Here is a 7795-nt window from a genome sequence, read left to right as displayed (position 1 = left end):
GTGATAGTTTGAAATCCAGCCTGGAATGAGGTTTGACCTGAATTAAGTGTTGATTCTCAGTACAGAACTGCTGGTATCTAGAATTTACACCATTACACGTGTAATGGATGCATTTGTTCTGTTTTACAGGAAAAAAAAAAGTAATATTCTGTGCATACAAGAAGACCTTAAAAATGTTTTATCTTTATTTTGTACTGTGTTCAAATGAGAGGTTGCAACCATCTGTAGATTGGTGCTTGAATTACCCAGGTAACTTTGGGAGGCGTGGGATGGATTTGGAAGGCGTTTCAATTGATTTTTTTTTTACAGGATCGCAGCTCTGGGTGGGATTGCTTTTCTGCACAGCCTGTGAGATCAATGGTCCCTTGTATTTAGTGCCCTTTTGCTGCTCCTTGACGCTCAGGGAACACGCAGCTGGCTCACACCGAGCACAGTGGTGTGGCAATCGCCAGCCGCCTCTTAAAATGGCTGAAGGCAGAATACTAATCCGGAAGAAAATCCTACATTCAATCCCAGCTCTGTGCCCGAGTTTGTTGATTTCTGACAGAGTGCTACTGCCAGCGTCTGTGGCCAGGGAGGGGAGGGGAAGGTCAGTCAGCCAGGGCTCCTAATCCTGATTTTTATCCAATGACTAGAAAAAAGCAGACATCAGCTGAGGACAGGGTTGGGATCGGGTGTGATGCCACCCATAGTGGAATTGCCTGCCGGTATATATGTTCTCTGGGCCCAGGCGGGAGGGGAAGTGGCAAATACTGGAGGAGCTGTCCCATGGGGCAAGTCTGCATAGCCTTCAAGATATTTAGGAGGGGGTGAATAGACAGATTTTTGATTGGTAGGATCTCAGATCAAATATGTTATTGCAAAACTGTTCAAGGTTCCTTGCAAACAGTGCATTTTGTTTCATAAATGTGGTACAGGCTTTTGAACAAGCCTGATTAATTGCCCTTGTTACATCCAGGCGGTTCAGGAGCTGAGCAAATATATGACCTTTAAACCACTTGTTGGTTCCGTCTCCCCCATGTGTAGCAATTTTCTTAGCTTCAGACCTGCCGCTCTGTACATTCCCAATCCCCCCCCACCCCACCGCCTTCACTGGGCTGAAACCAGGCCGACTCACAGCAGCCTCTAATCTTTTAACTCTTCCTTCCCCAGGATCCACAGGCTCTGGAGATCATCGCTTCTCTCGATCTCCACTTCCTCCGTCTGTAGTAAACTGCAAGCTTATTGTTACTCATCACCAGTTCTGACATGTCCCCCTAATAGACTGTTATGCCTGCTTGGTACCGTGCAACATATATGTACATTATGTTTTAACACAGATCATATATTTTGTTACTTTTTACGCATTTCTAAAAGTTAATGTGCACTCCGTTCTAACTCATGCATCATTCCATTGAGTTGGAGATTCAGATAGGCAAAGAATTCCCAGGATTCGATGGGTCTGCAATGCAACACTCCCAAGTTTGACTCTCTGGCCATTGTCCTGCCAGGGTCTCGTTGCCCTTAATGTTCTGGTTGAGACCTGGAACTCGCCTCCGCTGGGAGCCACATTCAATCCCAGCCCCGGTTGATGGGACGGTTTGGCGAGATTCTCCGGGGCCTGGGGCCATCAGCGCAGAACTACCCTAACACAGCACGGAACTGGATTCTCACTTAGAAAACTCCTGCAGGGAAAATGGAAATACTTCAGGGCGGGTGTGGTAATTGAGCTGCCCTGAGGTTCGGGCTGAGGAGTTGGATCAGATTAAGAGGGGGACTTTATTCTGGTTTATCTGTGGGACTTTATTCTGGTTTATCTGTGCTGGGAGTGTCACAGGAAGGATGAATTTTTCATCATCACTGGGGCTGTAATCTTGTGGGAGGGGGATCTCAGTCCATTTGAAAACCCGTTGGATATTCATTCCACTGGAAGGTTTGGCGGGGTGGGGGGTTCTACAATCTAGACACCAGCTTTACTGCCCACAGATAAACTAGAATAAACTACTCTCTAAATGAGAATTCAATTCTGTGCTGTGTTAGCATAGTTGCTGTTCAGATGTCAAGTTTTCCTGTTCCCCAGCCAGCTCCCTATCCCCGTGTCCCGTCCCCCCCCCCACCACCACCACCACCCCCTCCCACAACACAAACATCCCTCATCTTGATGAACACAATATTGAGAAGAAAAAGCCCTCAAACTTGGGATGGGTGATCTTTTCACTGAGTGTTGGCAGACAGGCGTGTTGATACGTTTACTGTGTATCTGAGGAACACTGTCTTCTCTCTTTGACTCAACACCTTCGAAGTTGAGCACAGGCAGGGTCACAAAAGCGGGCGGTAATACATCAGTTGCCCCTCATCCACTTGCCCAACAGTCACTTCCGTCGATTTCAATAGAACCATCAGGTGTGTCTTGGGCGGCAAAAGCAATTCTGCCGACTCTGCGTTCCCAGCCTCCCTCCGATTTCACCCCAAAGAGATTTACAGTAGTACATTCACACACACGGCAGAGAGGAGGAAGGCCATTCAGCCCATCTTAGCTCATCCAACTAGAAAGGTCAAATAGCAGTTCCTTAATCCATCACAGGGTTTTTCCCTTTATCATAATCAAAAATCTATTGTGTGTGTGGGTTGCTCTGTTTCAAGGATTTCCTGAAATCAGTCCTAAATTTGCCTTCCGTCAGTTTGACCCCATGGTTTAGTTTGAAGTATTTTTCCATATTTACCTTTCCCGCAACTTTACTGCCTCAATCGTGCTGTAGTAGTTGAGACAATTCAACATGACCAGATCCCAGTCGATGCTATTGTGACTGGAATCATTTCTGTCGGTGCACACACCGTCATAAACCAGTCAATGTCAGACCATGGATCCATGCAATGCCTTCGGCCATGGCATTGCCACTGGACGTTTCCTTTTCCACAGCGCATTGGCAAAACTTTGAAATATGGAGGATTTTGTTTGACGCACTTGTCAATAATACAGAACAGGAGGCCATTTGGCCCATTGTGCCTGTGCTGGGTCTTGGAAAGAGCGTTTCAATGAATTCCACTCCCCTGCTCTTTCCCCATAGCACTGCAAACATCTTACTTTTTGAGTTAGTTATCCAATTCCCTTTTGAAAGTTACTATTGAATCTGTTTTCAGGCAGTGCATTTCAGGTCATAACATTGTTGCGTCAAAACATTCTCATCTCCCCTCTTATTCTTTTGCCAATTATTTTAAATGCATCTCCTGTTACTGACCATTCTGCTAGTGGAAACAGTTTATCTAATTTATCAAAACCCTGCACAATTTTGAACACAAGTCTTTATTAAGTCTCCTTCTAGCTTTGGTAACATTCTGAGGTGGGAAAGGGGCTACAGAAATAGAAGCCTTTCATTTTTTTTTCCCTTCCGGTTCCAAGGGGACACCCTCAGCTTCTGCAGTCTCTTTAGTGGGGTTTAATTATTTCCGGTATTTAACTTTGCTGTTGTTATGGCAGGGAACAAACCCCAGAAGAATTATTGAACTTTCTGTGGTCTTGCACCAAGTTTGCTGCCCCACTGTTCTTTATATTTCTATATATATGTACATACATATATAAGCATATATTTTTGTGATTCAGTGAAGGAGCTATGTACTTACTACCTGCTATAATGCTCACTACTAACATATCCTGTATGTCACACAGTGAGGGAACAAAAATAATCTATGGAAATTTATTAATGATTCTGTATTATCGTGGTCACTCTGTGGAATAAAACTGGAAACAGTTTAATAAATAATAACATCTGCTCCCAACGTGTGTTTGAATAATGCACCATAAATTGCAACATACAGTTCTTGCATTGTGTAAATACCTATGAAGGTACAGAAAAGATTTGAAAGGATGATACCAGGATTGAGACGTTATAATGATCAGCAAAGTTAGAACAGGCTCTTTTCCCTTGGGATGAGGTTGAGGGGGTCACCTGATAGGCGTCTTTAAAATTATGAAAGGGATTAATAGGATAGATGTTGCAAAAATGTTTAAAACATGTAGATGAAATAGGAACCAAGGGCTATAAACATAATTTAGTCACTAATAAATCCAATAGGGAATTCAGGAGGAATTTATTTACCCAGAGTGGTGAGAATGTCAAACTTGACACCACAGGGAAAGGTTGAGGCAAAAAATGTAGTATAAGGGTCTGGCACATAAAGGGTTAATATGGGACTAAGTACAGATTGCCCACACAATGATTTAAGATAATATGACCCGCACCGAGGGGTCAGTGTAGTCTTGGACAGAGCAGTGTGTAGAAGCAAGCATGGAGACAGCTCCTAGCTTGGACCTCCACTGTACCTACGTATATAGTTCCAGTAGTTATATACTTACTGTTGAATTACCCAAGACTACAAATACTTTAATAAGGCTTACCAAACTGTGCCCAACACAGGAGGAAAAGAATAGGATATGTTGATGGGAATTAGATGAAACAAGGTGAGAGGAAGCTCACGTGAAGCACAAACACTAGAAGACATGTTGGACTGAATGGCCTCTATGGAATTCAACACAAATGCTGCTTCCTAATTCTGTTACTGCTGAATGGGTTTCTTCCTAATGGGCATGTATATGGAAGATGAGGTGAGGTTGCAGGTGAAAGAGCACAAGGATTTTACGAAGAACAACAGGGAAAGGGCACTGGGGCTCTAGAACTCAATTATTTTTGATAGATCTCAATCCTCAATCCACCTGCCAACAGGTGAATTCATTAACCCCGTGCTCCCAGCTTAAAATGGGTTTGGAACGACATGAGACAGAAACAAGGCTTTAATATTCTGTACAATTTTCAAACCCACATTCCCTTCGAGTGAAAGTGCTAGTTACTGTCCAATCTGTCCTCTCTCCAACAACTTGTATTTATATAGTGCCTTAAACATAGGAAAATATCACAGGAGCATGAGCTAGGGGTATGGAAATATTAGGGCAGGTGACCAAAAGCTTAGTCATTCGAGTAGGTTTAGGGAGCATCTTAAAAGGAGAAAGGGGTAGTCATGATTAGATAGGGGATTTCTAAGCTTGGGACCTAGGCATAGCACCGACAGTGGATTAGAATTGGGGAGATCGTGACGTAATGGTAATGTTACTGGACCAGTAGTCTGGAGGCCCAAAATAATGTCTTTGGGAACATGGGTTCAAATCCCACCACGGCAGCTGGTGGAATTTAAATTCAATTAATAAATATGGAATATAAAGCTAGTCTCAGTAATGGTGACCATGACAACTATTGTTGATTGTTGTTAAAACCTATCTCTTAGGGAAGGAAATCTGCCGTCCTTACCCGATCTGGCCTACATGTGTAGTCCAGGTCCACAGTAATGTGGCTGACTCTTAACTGGCCCCTGAAATGGCCTTGCAAGTCATGGCCTCCAAAGGCAATTAGGAATGGGCAATGAAAGCTGGCATTGCCAATGGCACCCACATCCCAGTTAAAAGAATAACACAAAGGTATGACCATTGGACTGATTTCAAAACAAGATGAAAGTTTAAAAATAAAAGGTCTCAAAGGACTGTGACCAATGTTGGTCAGCGAGTACAGGTATGATTGATGAACAGGACATGATTTGTTAGGGTATACACAGAGAGTTTTGGACTAGCTCAATGTTCTGGAGGGGAGATGATAGTTGGCGGGAGGGAACAAAAGCATGCACGAGGGTTTCAGCAGCAGATGAGCTGAGACGGGGTGGACTTGGACACGTTACAGAGGTGGAAAAAGGTGATGGAAGGAATATCGGGTGGGAAGCTCATAGTTTCTAAGGTTACAAAGAGTCTGATTTAGCATCAGGCAGTTGCTGGAGAGTGGGATGGAGTGGCTAGCAAAGGAATAGACTTTGTGTCAGGGACTAAAGACATTGGCTTCGGCCTTCCCAATATTTAGCTGGAGGGACTCTCTGCTCAAGTAGTACTGGATTTTGGACAAGCAGTGTGATAAATCCACCAGCAACACACTGTAGCAGCCGTGTGTACCATCTACAAGATGCACTGCAGGAACTCACCAAGGCTCCTCAGACAGCACCTTCCAATCCCACAATCTCTACCACCTAGAAGGGCAAGGGCAGCTGGTGCATGAGAACAACACCATGTGCAAGTTGCTCCTCCAAACCACATACAATCCTGACTTGGAAATATATTATTGTCACTTCACTGTTGCTGGGTCAAAATCCTGGAATTCCCTCCCTAATAGCACTGTGGGTGTACCTACATCACAGGGACTGCAGTGGTTCAAGAAGGCAGCTCACCACCAACTTCTCAAGGGCAATTAGGGATGGGCAATAAATGCTGGCTTAGCCCAAGCAACACCCACATCCCATGAACGAATAAAAAAAAATTCGGCAGTGGGTGGAGTCAAGAGAGGTGGTGGTGAGATAAAGCTGGGTGTCAGTATACACGTGGAACCTTATGTTGTGTTTTCAGATGATGTGGCCGAGGGGCAGCATGTGCTTTACTTCCAGCTTCCCCATAAATCCTGGACTACTTGCCTCGCATAACTCACTTCACAATTCCGTTGCCCTGACTGGAAAGGATCTTCCCAAATTTAATGCCCATTCTGTACACAAAAACTGGTTTCTTCTTCAACACAATGGACAAGAGAGAGGGGATAGAAGAACAGCACACAAGGCAGATGGGAAGCAGGGACAGCGCAAGACACAAAGGGAGAGCAGGAAGGGGGGCGGGAAAGAGGGTGGGAAAGAGGATAAGGCAGAGTAGGAGAGATACACACACACCAAAGGGAAAGGGGGAAGAGAGGGACAGAGGGAGAGAACCACAAAGGAGTGCCATGTTTTATGCAAAATATTCAGCACCACTGCTTTACAGTGGTTATGTCAAATTCTATTTTAATCTCTGCAGACTAAAGGTATTTCCACATGAAAAATCCAAGTCAGTGACCTTGGAAAAAAGTCATCAAGAAGTTTTAAACTTCTAACATAGGAAATCTTGATACGCCCGCTGGAGATTTATGTACGTGTTGTGAAGAAACTTTTACCTTCCCTCAGAGTTCAACTAGAGTTAACTGCTTTGAACACAATGAGAGGCAGCAGCATGACCGAAAGCAACATCACATCAAAAGATTATCAAAAAATCAACCAGGTTAAAATCCATTTAAACCAATCTTAAAAAAAAATGAACAGGTAGATGCAAAGCCAGGTCTGGAATATAAATAAGCAAACTTATCTAGATCTTTATTTTTTTTTGGACAATTTCTAATTTTCTTCTCAAAAGGTACAATGATTATTTTTTAAAAGAAACATTCAGTTTTTGAAAGAACTACTTACAAATCAATAAAGAGCAGCAGGTCTGAAGGGACAACATTCAATATGCCGTCTGTTTCTGTCAATGAGTGGTTTGAGTCCTTTCAAATAAATGCTACCGCTGATAGGCTACTGGTCTAGTAGAAAGGGTCCCAGGACAGAAATACAATTGGTTTTGGAGCCTCTCCTTAGTCAATTAATGATCGACTCCACGCAGTAATCCATCAGGGACAAGGTTTGAGGCACTGCAGTTGGCATCGGAATTCTTGAACTAGTGTCAGTGGTGGGTGGGCAGTAGAAAAAACCCAGCATAGCTGAGCTGCACCTTTGGATTGTGATCCAGTGACTCCTTATGAGAAGTTTATGCGTGTGGATGTCAGGCTGAAATTCAGCTATTATCCCTCACTGCCCAATAGCCTGCTCACACTCACCATCCAGCTTCAGTGAAGAAGATGTGAATGCCCATGGATCTGGATGCCAGCTAACGTGCTTCCCAAGTCATGTGCAACATCAAAGGTCAATGGTTAAATTTAGAAAAATCTCCATT

This window comes from Cetorhinus maximus, chromosome 13 (genome assembly GCF_964194155.1).
Source record: "Cetorhinus maximus chromosome 13, sCetMax3.hap1.1, whole genome shotgun sequence".
NCBI classification, from domain to species: domain Eukaryota; kingdom Metazoa; phylum Chordata; class Chondrichthyes; order Lamniformes; family Cetorhinidae; genus Cetorhinus; species Cetorhinus maximus.
The sequence above is the reverse complement of the archived record's forward strand: the minus strand, read 5'-3'. Positions refer to the sequence as shown.